At 33.4% G+C, this 7977-nt stretch overlaps 1 long non-coding RNA gene across 1 annotated transcript; it reads right to left on the bottom strand.

Annotated features, from left to right (window-relative positions):
* Positions 1-1880: 1880 nt before the first annotated feature.
* Positions 1881-7494, bottom strand: LOC141376612 (uncharacterized). Its single transcript, XR_012387179.1, has 3 exons — positions 7344-7494; positions 4308-4501; positions 1881-2767 (listed from the first exon to the last, which is right to left on the bottom strand). It is a non-coding gene; the product is annotated as an uncharacterized lncRNA (long non-coding RNA).
* Positions 7495-7977: the final 483 nt, after the last annotated feature.

Below are 7977 nucleotides of genomic sequence, written 5' to 3'. Positions count from 1 at the left end.
ATTTGCACCTATACATGTTAGCCATATTGGGTTTAGACCCAGATTCTTTCCTTCCCAAATAGCATAGTTTATGTGGTAAATCCAGCCCACACCAGAAACTTACATCCAGCCTACATAGCCAGAGTTTACTGTGCAGAATATCTGCCAAAAGTTTTGCCATTATATTTGCCATATTTTCTCTGGACCACTTTAGGCTCACAACCAAGTTAGCTAGAGCTTACTGTGCCGCATATTTGCCAAAAGTGGTCCACATATGTCTTAAGATAACTGGGTCCAATTTTTCATATCACATCTGGACCACTTCAGGCTCACAGCCACATTAGACAGAACTTACCGTGCTAAATATTTGCCAAAAGTGGCCCACATTTGTTTTATAATAACTGGGCCACATTTGCACCTACACATGTGAGCCACTTTGGGTTCAGACCCAGATTTTTGTCTGCCCATAAAGAAAAATTCATGAGGTCCAAATCCAGCCCACACCAAACACTCATATCTGGGCCACATACCTCATGGAATGATGGCACTTGAGGGGTATGCTCCTGTTTGCCAGAACTGGGACACAATAAGCCATGGCAATACTACATATCAGCCAGAATTCAACCAAATAAATCAGATCTAACCCTATTCTGGTCAACACTTTGCTTTTATTTTGGCTCAGATATGGCCCACACTAGACACTTAAGTCCACCCTACATAGCCAGAGTTTACTATGCTGAATATTTACCAAAAGTGGCCCACATTTGTTTTAAGATATCTAGGCCACATTTGCCATAATTTCTCTGGGCCACTTTAGGCTCACAGCCATATTAGCCAGAACTTACTGTATAATATTTGCCAAAAGTGGCCCCTCATTTATTTTATAATAACTGGACCACATTTGCACTTACACATGTGAGCCACTTTGGGTTTATACCCAGAATACCCTTAAATGACTATGCCACATTTTTGTCAAATGTGGCCCACATTTGTTCTCTATAATCTGGGCCAAATTTACAATTTTCCACATGGGCCACATTAGGTTCACATTCAGATTACATTTTGCTAAATCTTTGCCTTGAATGGTCCATTTATGAATTGGAATCTTTGGCCCGCTTTTGTCATTGTACAGGCGGGCCATATTAGGCTCAAGTTAATTTTGTCTGGGCCGAAAAATATGGAATCAGAAAATAATGGATAAAAAGAGTGAGGCTATGTTCAAATAATTAAATAAATGAAAAAAAGTGCAACTCCGACTGCTGTTTTCTCCGTTCGCCATGCTGGAGAGAAACAGTCTGCGCAAATGAAGCGCAGAGTTGGTGTCATTGACTACAGCTCTCATCTGATTGGCTGAAAGGTACGAGTTACCCTGACTCTGGCAGGAAAGTCTCAATAATACACATACATGTATCCAGGGGGAGTCGTACGTGAAAGAGGATTAGCACATTCTCATTCAGGATGAACTCGCAAGTTTTAAACATTCAAAACTTTTTGTACACTCCTATACATTTGCAAATAGTGTTTTGCATTTGTGAAACGTATTTTATGAAAATGTATTTTTATTTTGTGCACGTGGAATTTTTTGTGTGAATATAAATAAATATTTTACGCACGTGAATTTGATTTTATGCACGTGAATTTGGTTACGCATGTGTATATCATGTCTTTTGCGTGAATTATTATTGAGTCTAATCTGTCTCCATAGAAAGAAGACCACTAGTTCCACATAACTGCTTAAAGAGGCCCACATTTGTATGCTATCTGTGTGATTTCTTTGGCTTATGGATAATGGATAATATTCTGATAAAAAAAGATAATCTGATGATTTGTTTTAACTTTAATATCAAATGAAATGATTTGATAAATTATCCCTTTTTTAAACAGTTTTTTTTTTTTTTTTTGCACAGTGGTTGGCAAAACCTCTGTGTGCGGGATGTGTTATAACAAAATGCCAACCACACTAAAAAGGAAGTACTGGTTATACTTCCTACAGCTTTGATGCAAACTTTCATTTTGACATTTTCATTTAGACACACATTCACAATATCCACTTATGGCAAACAAGCATATCATTTCTTCTTTTTTGCATGGAAATTACAGCCACTTATATTTAGAACAGCTTTTTAAGACACACTTTGACATTGTATACCGCCTGAAAAATCCACATAGCATCAATATCCATATATCAAACCCATATATAATTATGAAAAGCTGAATTGTGCTGTAAATGTGCCTACTGTTGGTTTGGGCGAGGTGTTATTTCAGTGCACACAGCCTGTTTTATTAGAATCAGGAATTGAAAATAGAACAGAGACTCATTAGTGAAGCTTTAACGCTGTAAAATGTAGATGTCTGGGAGCACAGCCATATTCCTTCAGGAGAAAAACACCTTTTAAACACAGCCTTTGTGTATAGTTTTACTTTCTCTTCAATGTCAAGCAGCCCCTGGACTTCTTCACCATCTCTTTTTATCATGTAACAAATACTTCTGCTTGAAATTCAGAGACAGTCAAACCTCAGATTGTCCCTGAAATAGTGTGATTGTTTTGACATGGGATTATTTTCAGTGTGTCAGTCTGACTTTTCTTAAACAAAGAAGCCCATGTTGCAACTTCTTTAATATGACACAAGTTCTATGCAAATATCTGTTGCATTTATGAGACAAGTACAGTTTGTGGTTAAATCCGTGTCTGTAAGTCAGATGTAACTGGACACCAGCTATTGCCCAATAAGGGTTGTCTCATCTTGTCCATGACTGATGATGGGATGAGGAAATATGAAGCAGTGACTGTAGATAAACAAACAGTGCAGTTCAGTTCACTCTTTTGGAAAGTAAAACACTCTGGATAGTTCTTTGTTATAGTAGTTTGCTTTATTATAACTTCGGTTCTTGTCTGAGTGTTGGATTTTAAAAAAAGCTTCAGGTAAAATAAAATCCCAAACAAATGTCAGACAAATAAATAAACATGAATAAATAAAACATAAAAGGAAACTCTTGAGCTGGAAACCTCAAAGAAAGTCTAAATTAAACTAAACTATGCTAAACTAAACTATGCTAAAATAAAATTAAATAAAATGTATTATTAAATTAAATTAAATTAAATTAAATTAAATTAAATTAAATTAAATTAAATTAAATTAAATTAAATTAAATTAAATTAAATTAAATTAAAACCCATAAAAAGTTCCAGAGTCATATATAGTCATTCATTCATTCATTCAGTCCTATCTAGAGACAAATTATAATTGTTGCCAATTAAAAACAAAAACTAAAATCTTTGACCTCAAAACTTAAAAAACTCTAAAATAAAAGAGTTAAATAAATAAATAAATAAATAAATAAATAAATAAATAAAAACCACAAACATTCCTGACAGATATGTATATCAATAAATCTAAATTATTAATAAAAAGGAAATCAGTGACCTGAAAACTTCAAAGAAAGTCTAAAAATAAAAAATAAAGAAAATTAAATTAAATAAATGAACAAAGGAAAGAATAAAAAAGAATAAAAATAAAAATAAATATAAATAAATATAAAAATAAAATCTTAAAATATTCCAGACAGACAGAGATATTTAAATAAATTATAATTATTAATAAAAAAAGAAAATCCTTGACCTGAAAACTTAAAAAAAAAAATTTGATATATAAATAATTAATTAATAAAAAATAATTATAAATATAAACATAAATATAAATAAGGGCAACGCAGTGGCACAGTACGTAGTGCTGTCGCCTCACAGCAAGAAGGTTGCTGGGTCGCTAACCTCGGCTAAGTTGGCGTTTCTGTCTGGAGTTTGCAAGACATGCGGTACAGATGAATTGGGTAGGCAAAATTGTCCATAGTGTATGAGTGTGTGTGTGTGTGTGTGTGTGTGTGTGTGTGTGTGTGTGTGTGTGTGTGTGTGTGTGTGTGTGTGTGTGTGTGTGTGTGGATGTTTCCCAGAGATGGGCTGCGGCTGGAAGGGCATCCGCAGCGTAAAAAAACTTGCTGGATAAGTTGGCGGCTCATTCCGCTGTGGCGACCTCGGATTAATAAAGGGACTAAGCCAACAAGAAAATGAATGAATGAATGAATTGATAAATATAAACAAACAAACAAACAACTAATCAACTAATTAATTAAATAAAACCCACAAACATTTTAGACAGACAGACTAATGGATAAACACATTATAATTATAATAATTATAAATAAAAAAATTAAATCATTGACCTGAAAACTTCAAAGAAAGTCTAAAATAAATAAATAAAATTAATTAAATTTTCATACTGTTCAGACAAGGTAAATGCATAAATAATAAAAACATTCTAAAATCCTTTACCTGACTATGGAGACTTCATTAACCGTATCCTCTACTTAATTTAGCAGCTGTTTATGATGCTTTACACAGCTGCACATTTTCACATAGCCACGTTTTGCTTTTTCAGTCCAATATGGGCATCTCAGAGTTGTTGGCTCAGTCCACAGCTGCTTATTATTGTCCTTCAGTGGCAAGTCCTTGGCCTTTTGACATGCCTGCAAATCATTAACAAAAAGCATCTGCAGCAAGCTCTGCATCAACAACTCTGTCTGTTTGTTTTTATCTCAGTTGTGTATGCTGCTCTACCATGTATTAAAAAAACAATAGAACAATGGAATAAAAACCATTCAAATAATTATTGATAAATAAATAATAAAGTAAAATTCCTGACCAAAAATCCAATAAAGGCTAAAATAAAATAAAATGGATAGATTCTTTTCTTTTTTTGGTGGCATACTGCATACTTTGGATACGCAACTCACTACAGATCAGTCACACTGCAAAAGAAATGCTCTATTTGTTCGCCTAGTGTCCAAATTTCAGTGTGCTTTCTGATTGTTTATATTGAATCCATGCCAAAGTCTGACAAAACGTTTTGTTAGATGATGTGTGTTTTGTTGTTTGCCATAAAATAAAATGTCTTAACATGCTCACATATTTGCATGAACACAAACATACTGCTTTGAGTTTTAATTCAAACCATATTGTGATTTACTGCCCTGCCAAGAAAATCAGCAAAATAAGATGGTGCAGTTATAACCATGCCGTGACCTGAATTCTACAAGCCATGCTAGAAGGGGAAATCTATTTTTATTGCATTGTTTATTTAGCTTCGAATTAAAACAGGAAAAGTGTGTGGTCTAAAGAATATGTGCACATGGTTTGTCAAATAAATTATACTCATTTTTTTATACTCAATTATACTCATCAACAGTGTTGTTTTAATACAGATTAAAATTTAAATAAAATAAAACAAGTACAAAATAACTTTTAAATTATAAATTAAACTATCTTTTTGTGAAAATACTACATGTGCAAAACTTTTGCAAAAGAATAAAAATAAATCATGCACATTTCACTAAAATAGTTGTTTTTATCTCAAGTAAACAATAAATAAAAATGATTTTTAATTCAATATAATTAAATAAATGAATACAAAAATAAACAAATAAAAATAAGCCATGTTTTTTTGAAAGTAAATTACAAAATAAATTAAAATAAATAAATTCTGAACCATTAGGTTTCTACAAAAACCTTCATGAAAATGTTTCATATATATATATATATATACATATATAATTATTAGCCCACCTTTGTATTTATTTTTGTTTTTCAAATATTTCCTAAATGATGTTTAACAGAGCAAGTTTTCACAGTATGTCTGATAACATTTTTTCTTCTGGAGAAAGTCTTATTTGTTTTATTTTGGCTAGAAAAAAAGTTGTTTTTATTAGAAAAAAATATATATTTTAAGGTCAAAATTATTAGCCCCTTTAAGCTATATTTTTTGATCGTCTACAAAACAAACTTATGTTACATAATAGCTTGCCTAATTACCCTAACCTGTCTTGTTTAACTAATTAACCTAGTTAAGCCTTTAAATGCCACTTCACGCTGTATAGAAGTGTCTTGAAAAAAATCTATTCATATATTATTTACTGTCATCATGACAAAGATAAAATAAATCAGTTATTAGAAATTAGTTATAAAAGTTATGTTTAAAAGGTGATTTAAAGTCCTCCCTTCGTTAAACAGAAATTTAGGACAAAAATAAACAGGAGGGCTAATAATTCTGATTTCAACTGTATACACTACCGGTTAGAAAGTGTGATTTTTAATGTTTTAAAATAAGTTTATTCTGCTCAGCATTTATTTCACTAAAACTATACAAATTGTAAAATTGTGAAATGTTATTGCACTATAAAATAACTGTTCAAAAGTAGTTTATAATTTATTTTAATAATTGTTGTTCCCCAACACTGGGAAACACCCATACACTCTTGCATTCATACACATACACTACGGCCAATTTAGCATATTTAGTTAATCTATACCACATCTTTAGACTGTGGGGGAAACCGGAGCACCCAGAGGAAACCCACGCCAACACAGGGAGAACATGAAAACTCCACACAGAAATGCCAACTGATCCAGCCGGGGCTCGAACCAGCGACCTTCTTGCTGTGAGGTGATCATGCTACCCACTGCACCACCTTTAGAAATCACTCTAATATGAATAAGCATTATTATTATTGTTATTATTAATGTTAGTATTAAAATCAATAATTACTGGAGTAATAGTTAATTTTTTATATACAATAGGAAAGCAGTTATTTAAAATTTGAAGAAATATTTAACTATTTACGGCAACGCAGTGGGTAGCATGTTCGCCTCACACCAAGAAGTTTGCTGGGTCGCTGGTTCGAGCATCGGCTCAGTTGGCGTTTCTGTGAGGAGTTTGCATGTTCTCCCTGCGTTCGTGTGGGCTTCCTTTGGGTACTCCAGTTTCCCCCACAGTCCAAAGACATGTGGTACAGGTAAATTGGGGAGGTTAAATTGTCCGTAGTGTATGAATGTGTGTGTATGTGTGGATGTTTCCCAGAGATGGGTTGCGGCTGGAAGGGCAGAACTTGCTGGATAAGTTGGCGGTTCATTCCGCTGTGGCGACCCCAGATTAATAAAGGAACAAAGCTGACAAGAAAATGAATGAATGAACTTAACTATTTAGTATTTTTTTTTACATTTAATAAATGCTGCCTTAATGAACATAATAATTTTCTGACATCAAACTTTTGACCAGTGATGTATATATATTTTTATTATAAAAACATTCCATTATAAAGAACCTTTTGTGTAATAAATAAGTATCCATGGATGTTAAAGACTCCTTTTTGAGTCAATAATCCTCATAAAGGGCCTTTATTTTTAAGAGCATATATATACTGCAAAACTAGGCGAAGCAAATGGCTGCTTTATCTGATGGGCACAAGAAAAATATCCACTTCACTCTTATCTTTCATCGTTCATGCAGTCTTCTTCAAAACTGTATGTACTCACTGCTGTCTCGACGCTTGAGAAAACAGGCCACATTCATTCTTATCACCATGTTAAATTTGAGTGCTTCTTTCCATTAGAGATGACATTTACCTTCTCTATAATCTTTGTTTTAAATTCTTGTAAAGCACTGCTTATTTGCCTACGTCTGTGTTCAAATCGAAAAAAAAGTGCATCCTGTCCTCCTGCGCAAATAACCTTGGGAGACACGAACTGATAATAAGAATACAAAGTCCTTCTGTCCAGTTGTATGGAAGCTGCACTGCTTTATCAAATCAATTAATGTCAAGCTAATTCGTTTTGAGTAAACACTGCAGTCCGAACAGCCTCAGTGGCCTGTCAGAGAACTGCTGCATTGACTAAGCAATGGACAGCTATTAGAGAAGCACACAAACCAGATGCAGGACGGATGCCAAATGTGCAGATAAGCACTATTAGATTTTTATGTCTCTCTCGTATTTGATTTACATCTCAACATTTCCCGGAGCTCCCTTTGCACAAGACCTGCCTCCTTCACAGTGAAAAACAATGAGGGGAATGTTGATTTTTTGAAGCATTAATAAATATAAGGTCTTACGCATTTGTTTTGCTAATCGCATCAGGTATATTAAATACAAATTATAGTTCATTTGTGCAT

This window comes from Danio rerio, chromosome 11, assembly GCF_049306965.1.
Source record: "Danio rerio strain Tuebingen ecotype United States chromosome 11, GRCz12tu, whole genome shotgun sequence".
NCBI lineage: Eukaryota > Metazoa > Chordata > Actinopteri > Cypriniformes > Danionidae > Danio > Danio rerio.
This window is presented reverse-complemented; position numbering and strand designations above follow the sequence as displayed.